We start from the raw sequence: 19,139 nt of genomic DNA, 5'->3' as shown, positions 1-19,139 counted from the left end.
GTGTGTGTGTGCGTGCGCGCAGTACCTCTGTGTATATGTCTGTGTGTGTGTGTGTGTACGTGCAGTGCCTCTGTGTGTTTATGTGTGTGTGTGTGCGTGCACACGCGCAGTACCTCTGTGTATATGTCTGTGTGTATGTGTACGTGCAGTGCCTCTGTGTGTGTGTGTGTGTCTGTGTGCGTAGTACCTCTGTGTATATGTCTGTGTGTGTATGTGTGTGTACGTGCAGTGCCTGTGTGTGTTTGTGTGTGTGTATGTGTGTGCAGTGCCTCTGTGTCTATGTGTGTGTGCCTGCCTGTGTGTGTTCATCTCCCAGCTTTGCTTACAGTATATCTCTGTGTGTGTCGTATATGGATAATGATCTTCAGCAAGACGCATAATTTTTGGGTAACCAATCAATACAAGGCCTGCCGTATACCATGGTAACCCACACGCAGATACTGTAAGTGTGAGTCGGAGCTGTAACTCAGACTTACTGGGTTTTATCGCTAAGTCCTTTATTAGGCCGCTGTTGTTGTGTTTGTGTTAATGGGCTGGGGGGTGTCGCACTGCATTATCTCCCATGCTGCCCCTCCCAGGGATAAGCCGCATATCCTCATTTGGCTGCCTTAGGGCTGGCATTGTGACTCCCCCCATCCCAGGTCTCCCCCAGGACCTGTGGATGCCGTCCCAATCAGAGGACAAGTGGGCTGAAGCGAGCCAGTGAGATGACTCCATCTCTCTTCCCTTCTTCTCTTCTTCTCTCCTCTCATTTCTTCTCCTCTACTCTTCTTCTTTCTCCTCTCCTCTCTTCTCCTCCTCTTTTCTTCTTTCTCCTCTCCTCTCTTCTCCTCTTCTTTTCTCCTCTCCTCTCTTCTCCTCCTCTTTTCTTCTTTCTCCTCTCCTCTCTTCTCCTCCCTCCTCTTTTCTCCTCTCTTCTCCTCTCCTCTCCTCGGGCTGTCTGTTTTGTAAGCACTTCACTAGCACCTTCTTTTCCAGAAGCATCATTTAGAGAAGCTGTCTATTTTCTTTTTCAATTACTGTTATTTATAGCTAGCAGGGTAACTGCCAGACCTGCGATTGTGGCTAAATGTGTCTGCCGGACAGGGCGCCCTGCACACCATCGGAAGCTCCCTTTCTTTGTCTTTTCTTTTCTCTTCTTTTTCCAGTTTTACCTGCTGTTCTGTACCGTAGTTTCGGTCCCTCTTCGTTTAATTTGGCCAGAGAGCTGGAAGATTCCAGCTTTGTTACCGTGATTATGGAGATGGGTGATGAATTTACACCAGAATCACAGCCCATGCCAAACTATATGTATAGGACAGCAGCCTGAAAGTCATCACCGACCAGGAGACGCTTGGTTTTATAAAACTGTGTTAATAAAACTCCCAGGGAACCTCATAATAGACACATACACTCTCTCTGTCTGTCAGAGACGTCATGATTATGGCCTTTTCTGTTCCCAAAAGCTCTGAGGTCATCCAGATTTCGCATATAATATGTGTCTGATGGGGCGCTGTCTGGCTCTGCGGGGTTAGGCCTTTGTGCCTGTGATCACAAGATTGCTGCTTCAAATCCAGTTGTCAGCAGAGTAGGTGCTTTGCTGTTGGACCCAAGACCAGAGCCTTAACCCCAAAAATATCTTCCAGGTTGCCAAATAAGTGCCTGACCCTACACCCAGACCCCAGGCTTTACTTTCGCAGCTGCATAAGTGTGTGTATTCTATGGACAGCAAGATGGCTTGTGTTAATGGGAAATAACACATCCTTTCAGGCTAAGAAGGCAGTAGATGTGGCCTCGTCAGTATCGCTGGGTGGAGCAGGCAGTCGCACATGACTGGACTGTGGTAGAGCTCTCCCTGCCTCCAGAGAGGATCCTGTCCCTGCCAGCTCGCCATCCAGGCCGTATCGCTGGGTGAAGCAGGCAGTCGCACATGACTGGGCCGTGGTAGAGCTCTCCCTGCCTCCAGAGAGGATCCTGTCCCTGCCAGCTCGCCATCCAGGCCGTATCGCTGGGTGGAGCAGGCAGTCGCACATGACTGGGCCGTGGTAGAGCTCTCCCTGCCTCCAGAGAGGATCCTGTCCCTGCCAGCTCGCCATCCAGGCCGTATCGCTGGGTGGAGCAGGCAGTCGCACATGACTGGACCGTGGTAGAGATCTCCCTGCCTCCAGAGAGGATCCTGTCCCTGCCAGCTCACCATCCAGGCCGTATCGCTGGGTGGAGCAGGCAGTCGCACATGACTGGACCGTGGTAGAGCTCTCCCTGCCTCCAGAGAGGATCTTGTCCCTGCCAACTCGCCATCCAGGCCGTATCGCTGGGTGGAGCAGGCAGTCGCACATGACTGGGCCGTGGTAGAGCTCTCCCTGCCTCCCAGCTCGCCGTCGAGGTCTGAGCTTCCTCTCCTTGCCCATAAGGCCAGCACAGATGTCAGCATTCCACTTCTCCCAGAGAGGCTGTTCCTTTTAAGAGCATCGAGTTCCCCCTGGGGTGTCACTAACGGGGGCTCTACACAGCCACTGGGGATGGAAGGGGCATTCTTGCTCATTCTAGGAAATAAGGCACATGTATCAGTTCTGAAAGGACAAATTTTATATATCTACACATTTTCCAACTGTTTATTTTTATGGGGAGGGGGGGGGATTCAGGATCAATAAATCAAAAATGAAAATGATTGTAATTAAATAGACATATTATTATTATTTTTGCCTGTTTTGTGCATTCATCTTCAGCCAGTTCATCTTGGACAAGGGCCTGAATGGGAAACAGCCCAGCACTGCTGGTGTCCCAGCCAGCATAAGGCCAAAGGTAGAGGTCTGCACTGGATGAGATAAGGCCCTGCACTGCTGGTGTCCCAGCCAGCACTGGGTCAAATGCAGTGGTCTGCACTGGACAGGATGCGGCCCTGCATTGGAGGTGTCCCAGCCAAGCATGTTTCATTTTCTGGTTATAGACACGTACATTATTTGTTATGTGGCCACACGTAAGCATGATTTAGGTACCCGAGAGCAGCTTATCTGGCCTGCCGAGAACGGGGTGCAGGGCTCCCATCCAGTGTGCTGGTGCTCCCTCTCACTGCACCGTTTCATGAGATTTTATCTCCTTTTCAGCAAAAACTATTTCTGGTTGCCAAGCTAATTAATATAACTGGTGACTGAGAGTGGCCTGTAAAGCTAACTGTTTCCATAAAGCGATCATTTCTAAATTTCATTTCTTATGAAAATGATATGCCTGGGGACTCGTACTGAATCGCAGTTCCCCACGAACTGCTTCCCTATCAGGGAGGGGGGCAGGACCCTGCTCAGTTACTCAAGCTGGAAGCAGACATAACATAGAAATAACTAACTTTAAATTGGTTACAGGGAGAAGCGGGTGACTGAGGAGCACTCCGCCCTACTGCAATGACGCCTCCTGCTGGCACGCTGGTGTCAGTGCCCGCCGGCCTGTTCGGCTGATCCCATTGGCATGGAGTGTTTACGAGTGATGGGGCAAAGAGACCTGAGCAATGGACCGCAGTGCAGGAGGAAAAGCAGACAGAGAGGAGTAATAATAATCCATCCATTTTCAAAACCGCTTATCCTACTGGGTCGCGGGGGGTCCGGAGCCTATCCCGGAAGCAATGGGCACGAGGCAGGGAACAACCCAGGATGGGGGGCCAGCCCATCGCAGGGCACACTCACACACCATTCACTCACACATGCACTCCTATGGGCAATTTAGTAACTCCAATTAACCTCACCATGTTTTTGGACTGTGGGGGGAAACCGGAGTACCCGGAGGAAACCCCACGACGACATGGGGAGAACATGCAAACTCCACACACATGTGACCCAGGCAGAGACTCGAACCCGGGCCCCAGAGGTGTGAGGCAACAGTGCTAACCACTGCACCACCATGCCGCCTCCCTACAGTGCTAACCACTGCACCACCATGCCACCCCCGTAATAATAATCATCATCATCATTTTTAGTATGGAGGAAGGTGACTCCTAGTGGCACAGCTGAACAGGCAGGCAGGCCGAAAGCTGCAGTCTAATCTTAACTGAGCTCAAACAAAGCTGCTTGGATGGAATGTATTAAGTGAAGAAAGTAAAACAAGCAGAAATATTTTCTGACTTGCAGGCCAGGGAGGGAAATTATGTGCTTAAGTGAAATGAAAACTTTGCTACAAAATGCAGTTATTGAATAGTTACTCAGATCATTCAGATGATTAAACTGAATATTAATACACTTTTGTAATGAAAATAAATGTTTTGTTTGCCATTTGCCCAAGTACAGGTACATTTGAACGCTTCTTTTCGCATATCCGTCATGCTCTCCTGTGAGACACATATACAGTATGTATATATATATATATATATATATATATATATATATATGGGGGCGGCATGGTGGTGCAGTGGTTAGCACTGTCGCCTCACACCTCTGGGACCCGGGTTCGAGTCTCCGCCTGGGTCACATGTGTGCGGAGTTTGCATGTTCTCCCCGTGTCGTCGTGGGGTTTCCTCCGGGTACTCCGGTTTCCCCCCACAGTCCAAAAACATGCTGAGGCTAATTGGAGTTGCTGAATTGCCCGTAGGTGTGCATGTGTGAGTGAGTGGTGTGTGAGTGTGCCCTGTGATGGGCTGGCCCCCCATCCTGGGTTGTTCCCTGCCTAGTGCCCATTGATTCCGGGATAGGCTCCGGACCCCCCGCGACCCAATAGGATAAGCGGTTTGGAAAATGGATGGATGGATGGATGGATGGATATATATATATATATATATATACACACACACATACATACACAGGTCAAAGTGAGACGTGGAGTCTTTCTTTTGGCAACATGTAAAAGTGATGTGCAACAGCAGCATGTAACAGCATCAGATAGCAGCGTGTAACAGCAGTGTGTAACAGCATCGTGTAACAGCGGTCTGTAACAGAAGCATGTAACAGCCGTGTGTAACAGCAGTGTGTAACAGCAGCTTGTAACAGCGGAACGTGACTGCAGTGTTTAACAGCAGCGTGTAACAGCATCATATAAGAGCAGCGCGTTCAGCCCTGGGGGCCATAATGTACACCACTGACACAGCCCCCCCCCCCCTAATCTCAGCAGTGATAAATTGTTGGAGCCATTAGGATCACATGTGACTCGGTGCCCCCCTTATCCCCAGATTATAAATGGAAATGTGCTGTTGGAATGAACTGAGGTTATATATCCGCTTATATATTTTGCATTTCAGCAAAACTGAAATCCTCATGAAGTAGCATAAAATGTAAAATTAAGGATTAAGGATTTTTACATCAAGGAGTGTGTTTTTAATTTTTTGACATTTTAATTTAAAGACTTCTAGGGCCGGGGTGGCATGGTGGTGCAGTGGTTAGCACTGTTGCCTCACACCTCTGGGACCCGGGTTCGAGTCTCCGCCTGGGTCACATGTGTCTGGAGTTTGCATGTTCTCCCCATGTCGTTGTGGGGTTTCCTCCGGGTACTCCGGTTTCCCCCCACAGTCCAAAAACATGCTGAGGCTAATTGGAGTTGCTAAGTTGCCCGTAGGTATGAATGTGTGAGTGAATGGTGTGTGAGTGTGCCCTGCGATGGGCTGGCCCCCCATCCTGGGTTGTTCCCTGCCTCGTGTCCATTGCTTCCGGGATAGGCTCTGGACCCCCCGCGACCCAAAAGGATAAGTGGTTTGGAAAATGGATGGATGGATGGACTTCTAGGGCCACTTCAGAGGCAGGGGTCAGGTCGCTCCCCCTGGCAGCAAAATGAAGGGGCACATGACTGGAGTGTAAGTGGCTCCATAAAAAGCATGGTAGCACAGTGGCTTAGTGGGTGGCGCTGTTACATCACACCTTTAGCGTGCCACGTGTGAACGCTGCCCCCCTGTCTGTGTGTGTGCAGTTTGCATGTTCTCATTCCGTTCAATGTGTCCCCTGCCCTGTGCCCTGTGATGGACTGGCATCCCGTCCAGGGTGTCCCCTGCTCTGTGCCCTGTGATGGACCAGCATCCCGTCCAGGGTGTCCCCTGCTCTGTGCCCTGTGATGGACTGGCATCCCGTCCAGGGTGTCCCCTGCTCTGTGCCCTGTGATGGACCAGCATCCCGTCCAGGGTGTCCCCTGCCTCGTTTCCTGTGATGGACTGGCACCCCGTCCTGGATATACCCCTGCCTTGTGTGTCGTCCAGGGCATACCCCTGCCATTCTCCCAGTGCTGCCTGGGATGGATTCCAGGTAACCAGTCCCCTGTGTCCATCCAGTTCCTGGATAAGTGGTTCAAAGATGGATGGACGGAATGATAGACTGACCTAATGAAAAGCTGCATTTTCATTTTTGAAATAATATTCATTAGTCTTGACATGTTCTTTAACATTTTACATTTAGACAGACGGAACTTGATTCTGATTCTCATTTGATTATATTCATAACGCATAAAACAGTAAGTGAGAGCTTAATCTATTACATGATAATGTCTGATAACGGTAGATGGTGAGCTTGACCACGGCTATATGTGACATTGTCAGGATGACACCTCCATTTCAATGGGGGGTGAGGGGGGATATTGCCAATTAGCCTGGCAGCCTGGCAGCAGTGTGATTGCTTATTATCACTGATATTTATGAGACCCCTGAGCTTCAAGATGCTGCTCTCTGTAGTTTCAAAGAATTGGCCAGTTTGTGTGGCGGATCCGTCAAACCCGACCCCGAGAAAACAGCCTCCGGAAGCAGGCAGCCTGCCGAATGAATAGGCAGCAGTGTTCTTGTAAACATAAATTGAGGTGAAGAAGCGGCTATTTATCTTGTGCTCTGTTTCAGAGAACATTTGACTCGCGTTTGATTGAAATCGTGACGAGCTGAGCGTGACAAAATCATATTCTGTGTGCGCTGGTGCCGGAATAGTGATGCATGGCACAGCGCCGGATTGGAGGCTGGGGGGGCTCCACAGCATTAGGGGGCGTGTCTTTTTGCCCGGCGGCATTCCCTACTCCAGTGTTTCCCAGTCCGGCCCCCGGGGACCTGCAGGCGGTCCACGTTTCTCCAGGAGCTGGGAGAGAGCAGAAACGTGGACCGTCTCTGAGGACCAGGCTGGGAAACATTCCTCTACTCACATTCACATCTGTGTGTGTTAATAGTGCCGTGCCCTTGCCAGTCTGCACTCTAAATGCAAGTAATATATTCATTGGTTCATAATTATATGTTAGGAGTCAGCGTGCTTCCTGCTGTTGGAAGAATACTGACTCTAAATAATCCACATATTTTATGTTGATATTTAGCATCAAATTTATTACAAGTAATAACCCTCTCACAAGTTGTTATGGCGTCCTGCTGTTTTTAACAAACTGTAATGCATAATCATGAACCCAGTTCAAAAGGGGATTTAAGGCTGTGTTTGCCTGCACTTGCTTTCTTATCATTGGCTAGTTGTGCTATAGCTACCTGCTAAAATTACACATATTGTATTTTGTAGCCTTTCTGTGTACCGTGCAAAACAACTGATTTTTGTTGACACTGCAATTCAGCCACGTGGCTTTAATTCTCCGCCCATAATATTGCGCTTCCCACTTCTGATTGGTCAAAAAACAAGAAACTTCAGCATGTTGAAACGACAATGCTAATTTTTTAAATCAGTAACCTGATACATCAACCTTCATTCAGTGGGAAAAAAAAGAAATATTTCACACTATTGTGAAGAATCTGCTGCACAATTACCACAAGCAGAGAGTGAAATCTAACATGATCCGGAAATCCTGTTTAATTATAACACGTCTGAATGCAGGGTGAATATGTTGTCTCTGTTGCCTGACTCCACTCAGCACACCCACGCTGTCAGGAATACATCTGCGTAAAAGTCTGGTAAATTGTGATAGTCTACCATTCTGTCAACACAAAGATTCACAGGTAGTACATGACAGGCACATTTCATTTAGTTTGAGTTGCTTTTAGCAAGAGCAAGTTGTTAGGAGCAGTGAGACACTTCCTCCCCTGCGGATGGCATTGTACGACGGCCTGTTATTGATATATTAATATATATTTCTTGCTGACTAGAACAATGCTCACAGTAGATCATGCTTGATCTGTTTTCGTTTCTGATTACTTTACTAAATCAGTGGAGGTTATTTGTCCTGTAACAGTAACCTGACAGCCACAGCACCCCACCTTCCGGTCCAGCCTTCCGGTCCCGCCTTCTAGTCTGGCCTTCTGGCCCAACCTTCCGGTCCCGCCTTCTAGTCCAGCCTTCCGGTCCCGCCTTCTGGCCCCACCTTCCGGTCCCGCCTTCCAGTCCCGCCTTCCGGTCCCGCCTTCCAGTCCCGCCTTCCGCCCCTCGCCTTCTAGTCCAGCCTTCCGCCCCCGCCTTCCGGTCCCACCTTCTGCCCCCACCTTCCGGTCCCACCTTCTGCCCCCACCTTCCGGTCCCACTTTCCGGTCCCGCCTTCCGCCCCCGCCTTCCGGTCCAGCCTTCCAGTCCCGCCTTCCGGTCCCACCTTCTGGCCCCGCCTTCCGGTCCCGCCTTCCAGTCCAGCCTTCCGCCCCTCGCCTTCCAGTCCAGCCTTCCGCCCCCGCCTTCCGGTCCCACCTTCTGCCCCTGCCTTCCAGTCCCGCCTTCCGGTCCAGCCTTCCAGTCCCGCCTTCCGGTCCCACCTTCTGGCCCCGCCTTCCGGTCCCGCCTTCCGGTCCCGCCTTCCAGTCCAGCCTTCCGCCCCCGCCTTCCGGTCCCACCTTCTGCCCCTGCCTTCCAGTCCCGCCTTCCGGTCCCACCTTCTGGCCCCGCCTTCCGGTCCGTTCTGCTTCAGGACCATCCCCTCTGCAAGTCGCTTTACGGTGCTCGTGATGTTCGAGAACAGAGTGGCATGAAAGTGGACCATAAATCAACTGTTTTCCACACCGTCAGATGCTAGACGATCGGCGGCAGTCAGTCGGAAAGCCGGCGACACTCATGGGCCTGGTGTCGCCGCTCTTACAGAACTCGACATGCTGTCACACTCTGTGAGATTCATGGTGAGCACAGGGCCAAATGCATCCCACTTAGGACACCTCTGACCCGGGCAGGCTCCGCGTGCATGCTGTGGAGAACATTGGCGGCTAGAGAAATGCAGCTTGGGGACGGCAGGTCACCTGCGGCTGTGGTTTCTTCGTAAAGAGCGAGGAGCTGATGGTGATGGATAAAATCTGTAGCGCTGGGGCTCAGGGTCATTTTACAGTCCCTAAATATAATAAAAAAATAAGAATAAAAGAAAACAAACCGGGGGCAACATGGTGGTGCAGTGGTTAGCACTGTTGCCTCACCCCTCTGGGACCCGGGTTCGAGTCTCCGCCTGGGTCACATGTGTGTAGAGTTTGCATGTTCTCCCCATGTCGTCGTGGGGTTTCCTCCGGGTACTCCGGTTTCCCCCCACAGTCCAAAAACATGCTGAGGCTAATTGGACTTGCTAAATTGCCCGTATGTGTGAGTGAATGGTGTGTGAGTGTGCCCTGTGATGGGCTGGCCCCCCATCCTGGGTTGTTCCCTGCCTCATGCCCCCCGTCACCCAGTAGGGTAAGCGGTTTGGAAAATGGATGGATGGATGGAAAACAAACAGAAAGGAGATTTTTTTTTTTAAGATTCATGGTTCTGTGCTTTTGTTTCTCAAAAAACAAGATTAGTGTCACAGTGACTATGATTCCTGTGTGATCACACTCATTTCGGCTCCTGCAACTCTCCTTACCTGCCGGGTAGGTGAGGACTCCCATGACCGTTATTCCTGTGAGATCACACTCATTTCGGCTCCTGCATCTCTCCTTACCTGCCGGGTAGCTGAGGACTCTCATGACCGTGATTCCTGTGAGATCACACTCATTTCGGCTCCTGCAACTCTCCTTACCTGCCGGGTAGGTGAGGACTCCCATGACCGTGATTCCTGTGAGATCACACTCATTTCGGCTCCTGCATCTCTCCTTACCTGCCGGGTAGCTGAGGACTCCCATGACCGTGATTCCTGTGTGATCACACTCATTTCGGCTCCTGCATCTCTCCTTACCTGCCGGGTAGCTGAGGACTCCCATGACCGTGATTCCTGTGAGATCACACTCATTTCGGCTCCTGCATCTCTCCTTACCTGCCGGGTAGCTGAGGACTCCCATGACCGTGATTCCTGTGAGATCACACTCATTTCGGCTCCTGCATCTCTCCTTACCTGCCGGGTAGCTGAGGACTCCCATGACCGTGATTCCTGTGAGATCACACTCATTTCGGCTCCTGCATCTCTCCTTACCTGCCGGGTAGGTGAGGACTCCTATGACCGTGATTCCTGTGAGATCACACTCATTTCGGCTCCTGCATCTCTCCTTACCTGCCGGGTAGCTGAGGACTCTCATGACCGTGATTCCTGTGAGATCACACTCATTTCGGCTCCTGCAACTCTCCTTACCTGCCGGGTAGGTGAGGACTCCCATGACCGTGATTCCTGTGAGATCACACTCATTTCGGCTCCTGCATCTCTCCTTACCTGCCGGGTAGCTGAGGACTCCCATGACCGTGATTCCTGTGTGATCACACTCATTTCGGCTCCTGCATCTCTCCTTACCTGCCGGGTAGCTGAGGACTCCCATGACCGTGATTCCTGTGAGATCACACTCATTTCGGCTCCTGCATCTCTCCTTACCTGCCGGGTAGCTGAGGACTCCCATGACCGTGATTCCTGTGAGATCACACTCATTTCGGCTCCTGCATCTCTCCTTACCTGCCGGGTAGCTGAGGACTCCCATGACCGTGATTCCTGTGAGATCACACTCATTTCGGCTCCTGCATCTCTCCTTACCTGCCGGGTAGGTGAGGACTCCCATGACCGTGATTCCTGTGAGATCACACTCATTTCGGCTCCTGCATCTTTCCTTACCTGCCGGGTAGCTGAGATCTCCCATGACCGTGATTCCTGTGAGATCACACTCATTTCGGCTCCTGCATCTCTCCTTACCTGCCGGGTAGCTGAGGATATTTCATTCATGTTTTATATAAGTTACTTGAACATACATTTCCTGGGAAATTACAGAGAGATACAACACATATGCTGCAATACTAGCCTGCACTGTATTATATAGAAATAATAATAATTAACCAGTGAATTGCGATGACAGCAGCCCTGTTTTACTTACTCACATAGCTATTTTCCCTGCTGTTCTGAAGACAGAAGAGTGTGTGAGGGATATTTAGCACAAGTGGCTGTGAATTGCAGTGCCTTCTGGTGTTTCGGTAAACCGGGTAAACATTGCAGCTGCCGAACAGCTTTTTCAGTCAGCGGTCGGTGCGGGTTTCGCTCTCTGTGTAGTTACCTCCATTATGCGGGGCCGTGGTACATCGTCAGAGTGAGCAGCCTCGGATGTGCGGCTCTCCCGACCACGGTCCCCTGCTTTCGTGTTTCTTTATTCGCAGCACCGGGCCCTGGCTGTGCATAAGATGAGGCTCAGCTGTGGGCTGCGATGCCGAGCTGCATGCTAAACATCCCGCCTTTCCTTACTGCGGCGGGCGGCCTGCTTCTCTGCCAATCCCTCGCGGTTCTTTGCTCCGGCTTTCCAGCCGTGATGCCGTCTCATATAAACCTCCCTTAATTACCTCTCCTTCATGCCTGTCAATAAGCCTGATATTCATTGATCAGTGGACCCAACCACAGCAATTAAGATTCCAGCCAGTAAACTGCTTCATTAGATGCGGAGCGGCAAAGGGCCCCGAACAGAGGTGTGATCCTTGGGCCACGTCCTTGTAACACACCGCGGTGCCTTCAATTACTCCTTGAAGGTCCCCATTGGCTATTCATTTATAAATGTGTCAGATGCTAATATATCATAACTGCGTAAGCGGATTGTTTCTGTAAATCCGCACAGTGGGTAATAAGACAGGGCTTACCTCCAAATCTGTTTTACATCGATGATTTATGGTTTTTATTGTGTAAAGGTCTGGCTTTGCTAAATCCCATGCTGCCTAGCTTTGATAAACTATGGTGATAATCGTTAATTTAATGAATAATGAAGTAATTTCACCCATTTCAGATCCGTGGTACATTAAAAGCTTCACGTGACATCTACAGTCCCTGTTTAAGACCTTTGCAGCTGATGAGTCATGCTGCTGTCAATAACTGGCTCCAGTTATGATCTTTGTATGGAGTGCAGTGCTTGTTCCACCTGGCAGTGCCCACCTGGCAGTGCCCCCAGCTGTGAGATTTGTGACTGATATGTGTGCCTGTATGGGGTGAGTAGTCCCCTGGCTGACACCTGTGCTGGACCAAACGATGGCATGATCTTTGGGTGCTTGGCGTGCGGTTTGAGGGGAGTGGAAGCCAAGCCCCCTCACTCTGTGTGTTTGACTTAGAGAAAGGGGTCTCTATCAAGGATGACTCCCCCCACCTCAGCTTTGGAAAAAATGAAGAGCTTCCTCAATATTTCCAAAAAATCTGCATTTATAAATGCTGGTTTAATCGTGGTTCTGCTGGCAGAAGAGGCTACACTGAGCAGCTGGATGTTTCCAGGCTTTCTAAGACAACAGAACACAATAACAAAGTGAAGCAGGGGACACCAGGTAGAGGGTGGAAGCAACTTTCTAATGGCAGAGATGACCGTCAACTTACCCGGCAGTGATTCATGAGGATGACCTCAAGTGACCTTTAGAGAATGGGGAACATTAACTGGAGTGAAGTGCACTGCTAGGACAGTTTATATCAGTTTATATACCTAGAAGCATAACTGAAGCCCCATAAAGCAAGGAAGAAGCCCTTCATTGATGAGAGAGAGAGAGAGAAGAACCAGGCTGCAATTTGCAGACAAAATTACATTATTCTCAGATGGACTATTAAATGAGAAATAAGTGAAACTGGAAATTTTACTGTGGTCTCGTAATTTTTTCCAGAGCTGTATTTAGTGCTTTCTGAAGTATGTGTGAAGCTTGCATATTCACACGAGGTGAAAGAAGGATCAGCCCAGCAAATGAATAGAATAGAATAGAATAGAATAGAATTGAATTGAATGGAATTGAATGGAATAGAACGACTTTACTGTCTCCGTAAGAAGCTACAACGAAGCTCAATGCGTGTTTTCCAGCGATGCTTTGCAGTACGCATGAGTATAATTCGAAATAAGATAACTTAGATTAATTTAATAAAATGCACAAAGAAGAATATAAAGTATCAAAAATATAAAAGATACAGAAAAGGGAGAGAAAGGAGACAGTGGCGTATTTAGTAGCCGTATACATATTACATATGTATGCAGTGTGAGGTAAACGTGTGTTACAGTAGTGCAGTCATGAGACGTGAATATGTAAACAGCCAGTGCTTCCTAATGTGATTATTATGGTTAGTGTCTGTGTTAATAAGTATAAGATGACACTTCTGTCAGTGGTGTGTATTCTGGAGCGTTTCCCAGCGAGGTTCAGCTGTAAGGTCCTGCCCTGGCACCCGGAATGCTCATGATCCAATCCCTTATCATTAATCCCTCGTGCCTGCACTACACCTGTACTCAGTCCTCCCGTTTAGAGACCACTGCAGACTCCCGGCTGTTTGCCGAAGATGTCAGCTTTATGGATTTAAATATATACACCTTAGAGAATCGTTTCATCTGTCTCCGTCCTTCTTACATTTGTCTTGATCAGTCTAATTACAGTTTGGAGTTAAACCCTGACTGGCATAAAAAAAAAACACAGATTTCACAAGAATCATAGCAGAGAGATAGCATTAAAATCTACCTGACAGCTATCCATTAATCACCCTTTCAAAGTATTCTATCCAATCTGCATTTTGGGCTTGACTCTGTGATGTTGACAAATAGGGCTGCAAACAGTCTTTTAATATCTGTGCTCGGTGGAGAGTATCTGGCTCCGACGCCTCCCGCATTACACGGGATGAAATTCCTGCCACGTACAGGATGCCCATTGTTCTATATTTATATAAAATACAGTTTGAATGTAGTGCGCCAGTAAACAAACAAAGGAAAAGCAGATCTGTCACAGGGGACCAGGGTGTCTCCGCCAAAATGATTAAACACAGAACACTGTCATAAACAGCCCCTTCCTGCATCGATATTTCTGAATTTGTTAGACTTCCTTCGGCTGCCCCAGACACACGCAGTCACACCCCAAGCAGACTTTTGTGATTTTCTTCTTCTTGTCAAATTACTTGCGCTTGAGTTATAGTTACAGCTGACTATGACTAAGTTTGGTGTGAAGTTGTAAGATTGATGTCTGTGATGATCTAGAATTGATTCTGATCCCAGATTAGAATTATGAATGCATCTTTGGATCCATGGTCTTCAAAGGCAATGAGATGTGATGTTTTTGAGAATTGCCACTTCCCCTGCACCTGAAGGATTCTTCGGGAATGAACCGATGACATAACAGACGTTGAGTCCGACAGACCAGTTGATGACGTTGGTGTTAGGCAGCCGTCTCACTCCGCCGCCAAATTATTTGCCTTAAAACGTAGTGTCACTTAAGATTACTGAGCACTATACCTACGTTAAGGGCCCTCGTCTGTATTTGTGTGCTTGTTTGTTATTTTAAGGTTCTGCTTTTTCGCCGCTGGTGGTCCAGGAACCAAGGTGATCCCAAATGCATCCCGCGTCAGTCTGCCAGCGTTAAGTAGAGTGTGGCTAGTTGTCATCTCCTGCCTGCTTTTCCCCGGCAAATTCATTCTCAGTAGCTCATCTGATGGCTGGATGTCACACTCATCACTCATTAAGCTGAAATGGCTTCGTCTTTGTGATGAGACTGCAAAGTGGCCTCTGTGTTTCGGGGACAGTGCCGCCCCAGAATGGCATTTCAAGGAGCACCCAGCCAATAAGCACAGGCTCATTACAGCCGCACAATTCTGATTTTTGACTGCTATGTCTCATTAGCTCTAAATTTGCTCTGTTTAAATGAGTACTTTTTGATTTCTGTTATATGAAGGCGCACTTATACGCCTATAAGAAAGACAATGCTGTATTCAGTTTAACAAATGAAAAGGCATGAACTTATCGTTACACGCACACACGATTTACAGTGGAAGGCCTACACTGGGCCAATTGCACTGTATCACATAGAGCATAGCAGACAAGTGAAACATATAAGTAGGGAATGTGCACAGTCATTTATAAAGCCTGCAAGCATCTTTCCTTATGACGGTGTTTATGTATATATGTAGATGTATAGCTTTGTAGGCTTCTGACATAAAACTGGACCACTGCTCCATCATCTCGATGCTGCTGCATCTTTCACTCTCCCTAAACAAATTAGGCCCATTACTGCAAATGAGAACGCATATATAACAGTAATCGCGTGTAATAGCTCAGCGCCGAGTTAATGAAACCTGTTTACCAGTGTATACTGTTCCAATTAGGCTGACGAATGGCGGCGGCGTGATCAAACGCCACGCTAAAGTGATGGCTTAAAGCCCCCACGTGCATTAATAGTGACCAGATTCTCACAGTGAGCCTTCGGAATGCGGGAGTGAGAGCCTTGTCTTTATCTTGAGGGGGACGCTTCTTCAGTCTGAATGCACATGTCTGTCCTGGGAGGCCTACTCTCCCTTCAGATGCTTTTCATCCTGAGGGAGGCGCTCTCTCAGTCTGAGTGCACATCACTGTCCTGGGAGGCCTACTCTCCCTTCAGATGCTTTTCATCCTGAGGGAGGCGCTCTCTCGGTCTGAGTGCACATCACTGTCCTGGGAGGCCTACTCTCCCTTCAGACGATTTTCATCCTGAGGGGGGCGCTCACTCAGTCTGAGTGCACATCACTGTCCTGGGAGGCCTACTCTCCCTTCAGACGATTTTCATCCTGAGGGGGGTGCTCAATTAGTCTGAGTGCACATCACTGACCTGGGAGGTCTACTCTCCCTTCAGATGGTTTTTATCCTGAGGGGGGCGCTCTCTCGGTCTGAGTGCACATCACTGTCCTGGGAGGCCTACTCTCCCTTCAGACGATTTTCATCCTGAGGGAGGCGCTCTCTCGGTCTGAGTGCACATCACTGTCCTGGAAGGCCTACTTGGTCTTGACACGCTCTTCATTCTGAGGAGGTGGGCATTCTCTCAGTCTGACAGCACTGACAGGCTCCCCTGTCATGTCACATGCCCGACACCCCAGCAAGCCCTATGTTTCTAGGAAAACGGTTCCCTTACTGGAGGTGTGATGGGCAGTGGCTCATGACGAGAGTTTACCACTTCCAGGGGGGACAGATGTATCCTTATTTCCATTAAATATTAACATGTTACCGCCTTGGTCCTGAGCAAGGCCACAGAGTGTTTGCCATTGCGGTTCTGACCCTGCAGGCAGAGCTGAGTGAAGACAGCATTTTAGAACTCACCCCCCCCCCCCCCCCCGGGGCCGTGGGGGTGTGCCCGCCCCATTATCCTGATCACCCAAAGGGAAGTCCTCACCGATCTGAAGATTTTCAAAGCGTCATGCTTCACTGCGGCTTGGATGCAGCAGATTGTGGGCTGAAGATCACGATGGCCGCTGATATTATGGAGGGATGTAATGATGGGCATATTTGCAGTCAGGAGAAAGGTGTCGAGAGATTTTCGCCGAAAAGGTCATGAAGAGAAATACGAGTACAATTATATTTGCAGTAACTTGCAGTGTAATCAGTTCATGTGACTCTTCATCATTATTGAACTATTGTCAAGAACATTCTAATTGTTTGGTGTTTGGTTAATTATGGAAAGGGAAGGAGCAGACAAAAGCGTGCAGAGAGGACCTCAGCTCATGTCCAGTGTGGATTCCTGAGCGTGAGCGTTTCCCCGTGTCACTGCACCCCACGAGTGCCTTTGCTGAATATTTATGAGTCAGCAGGATTGAAGGCAGCAAAGCGCGACAGTGAAGTAGGGCTTCTTCACTTAGGCCATGTGTACTTCTGCTCCTCTGAAGTCCGCTAAAGGGAGTTCAGTGACTAAGCCTTCAATCTGAGACGCTGTGTGGCACTGTTGTGTTCCTCAATGAATAGTCTGCCTGTGATACAAGGAATGACCTCTGAATGACCTCAGAATGACCTCTGTGTACCCTGCAGACACGTTTGCAGCACATTTATATGCGTGTGTTTGTGTGAAATAGCGTGTGACGAAAGGCAACTCAAAACAGAACACATGTGTGGACCCTGAAAACTCCTCCTAAAATGAAATACAAAGCACTATTTTCCTTAGTCGCTTGGTCATCCTCTGACAATAAATAGAAATAATTCCACTGAGATCAGAAGTTTCTGGGGAAGTTTATAATGGTGGGTAAAAGGTGGCCGCATTCTGCAAACGACGTCCAGACAGAACTAAGTCAAACGCGTTGGAGAGAACCATCCATCACACCCCAACCCTAGAGGGTGCACCAGTGTCATGTCACATGACAGCTGAGGGACTGCCACCAAACCAGTGTCATGTCACATGACAGCTGAGGGACTGCCACCAAACCAGTGTCATGTCACATGACAGCTGAGGGACTGCCACCAAACCAGTGTCACATGACAGCTGAGGGACTGCCACCAAACCAGTGTCACATGACAGCTGAGGGACTGCCACCAAACCAGTGTCACATGACAGCTGAGGGACTGCCACCAAACCAGTGTCATGTCACATGACAGCTGAGGGACTGCCACCAAACCAGTGTCACATGACAGCTGAGGGACTGCCACCAAACCAGTGTCATGTCACATGACAGCTGAGGGACTGCCACCAAACCAGTGTCATGTCACATGACAGCTGAGGGACTGCCACCAAACCAGTGTCATGTCACATGACAGCTGAGGGACTGCCACCAAACCAGTGTCACATGACAGCTGAGGGACTGCCACCAAACCAGTGTCACATGACAGCTGAGGGACTGCCACCAAACCAGTGTCACATGACAGCTGAGGGACTGCCACCAAACCAGTGTCATGTCACATGACAGCTGAGGGACTGCCACCAAACCAGTGTCACATGACAGCTGAGGGACTGCCACCAAACCAGTGTCATGTCACATGACAGCTGAGGGACTGCCACCAAACCAGTGTCACATGACAGCTGAGGGACTGCCACCAAACCAGTGTCATGTCACATGACAGCTGAGGGACTGCCACCAAACCAGTGTCATGTCACATGACAGCTGAGGGACTGCCACCAAACCAGTGTCACATGACAGCTGAGGGACTGCCACCAAACCAGTGTCACATGACAGCTGAGGGACTGCCACCAAACCAGGGTCACATGACCGTCTTAGGACTGCCACCAAACCAGGGTCACATGACCGTCTTAGGACTGCCACCAAACCAGGGTCACATGACCGTCTTAGGACTGCCACCAAACCAAAGCTTATGGAGTCTTGTTGCACAACCTTCAAAAACCTTTTGTAAATGTCTTTAGGAGAATGTCTTTAGGTTGAAGGTTATAACTCAGTGAGGGCAGATCTTCTGTGTTGCATTGCCCATTGTTCGGCTTTGTAAATAGCCCTGACACATGGGTCCGTGTCGCCCTGCGCTTATGCCGTGGTTCATGATTTAAGCGGCGTCACGGTGTCATTGCTCATTATTTCCCTCAGCTAATGGACCTAATTGAATCTGTCTCTTAGACAATCGTAGGGCATTTAAATTCGGTACCTTTAACTTAGGAGGCGTACCGGCATACCTCGCAGTATAGTGAGCTGTTGTTGCTGGGCGTTGGAGAGGGATGCTGAAGAGTGCGCCGTGGTACTCACACCCGCTTACGGCGGGCTTGCAGGCGTCGAGGGACTTCAGATTAGACTGAGCACGGTGTCATCACAGCTTGGCATTATAATGGATACAGTGGTGTGTGCACACTTACGGGGCGGGGGGGCCCAAGTCTGCACTGCACTCCACCAAATGAGATGCCTGTCTATTACAGGGCACAAAACACTGGATGTGATGCCCATCTATTCCAGGGCACACAACACTGGATGTGATGCCTGTCTATCACAGCACACCGAATGGGATGCCTGTCTCTTAAAGGGCACACAACACTGGATGGGATGCCTGTCTGTCACAGGGCACATGACACTGGATGGGATGCCTGTCTGTTACAGGGTACACGACACTGGATGGGATGCCTGTCTATTACAGGACACTGGATGGGATGCCTGTCTGTTACAGGGCACACAACCCTGGATGGTATGCCAGTCTATTACATGGCACACGACACTGGATGGGATGCCTGTCTATTACAGGGCACACGACACTGGATGCGATGCCCATCTATCACTGGGCCCAGTTG

The 19,139-nt window shown here is 49.4% G+C and overlaps 1 protein-coding gene across 2 annotated transcripts in view; it reads left to right on the top strand.

Annotated features, from left to right (window-relative positions):
* Positions 1–19,139, top strand: part of LOC125725372 (contactin-associated protein-like 2) — a 256,318-nt gene that overhangs the window by 176,742 nt on the left and 60,437 nt on the right. The gene's annotated exons all lie outside the window — the stretch shown is intronic.

This window comes from Brienomyrus brachyistius, unplaced genomic scaffold (genome assembly GCF_023856365.1).
Source record: "Brienomyrus brachyistius isolate T26 unplaced genomic scaffold, BBRACH_0.4 scaffold65, whole genome shotgun sequence".
Taxonomy (NCBI): Eukaryota; Metazoa; Chordata; class Actinopteri; order Osteoglossiformes; family Mormyridae; genus Brienomyrus; species Brienomyrus brachyistius.
Note: the sequence above shows the minus strand (reverse complement) of the source record. Positions and strands in the feature narration are given on the sequence as shown.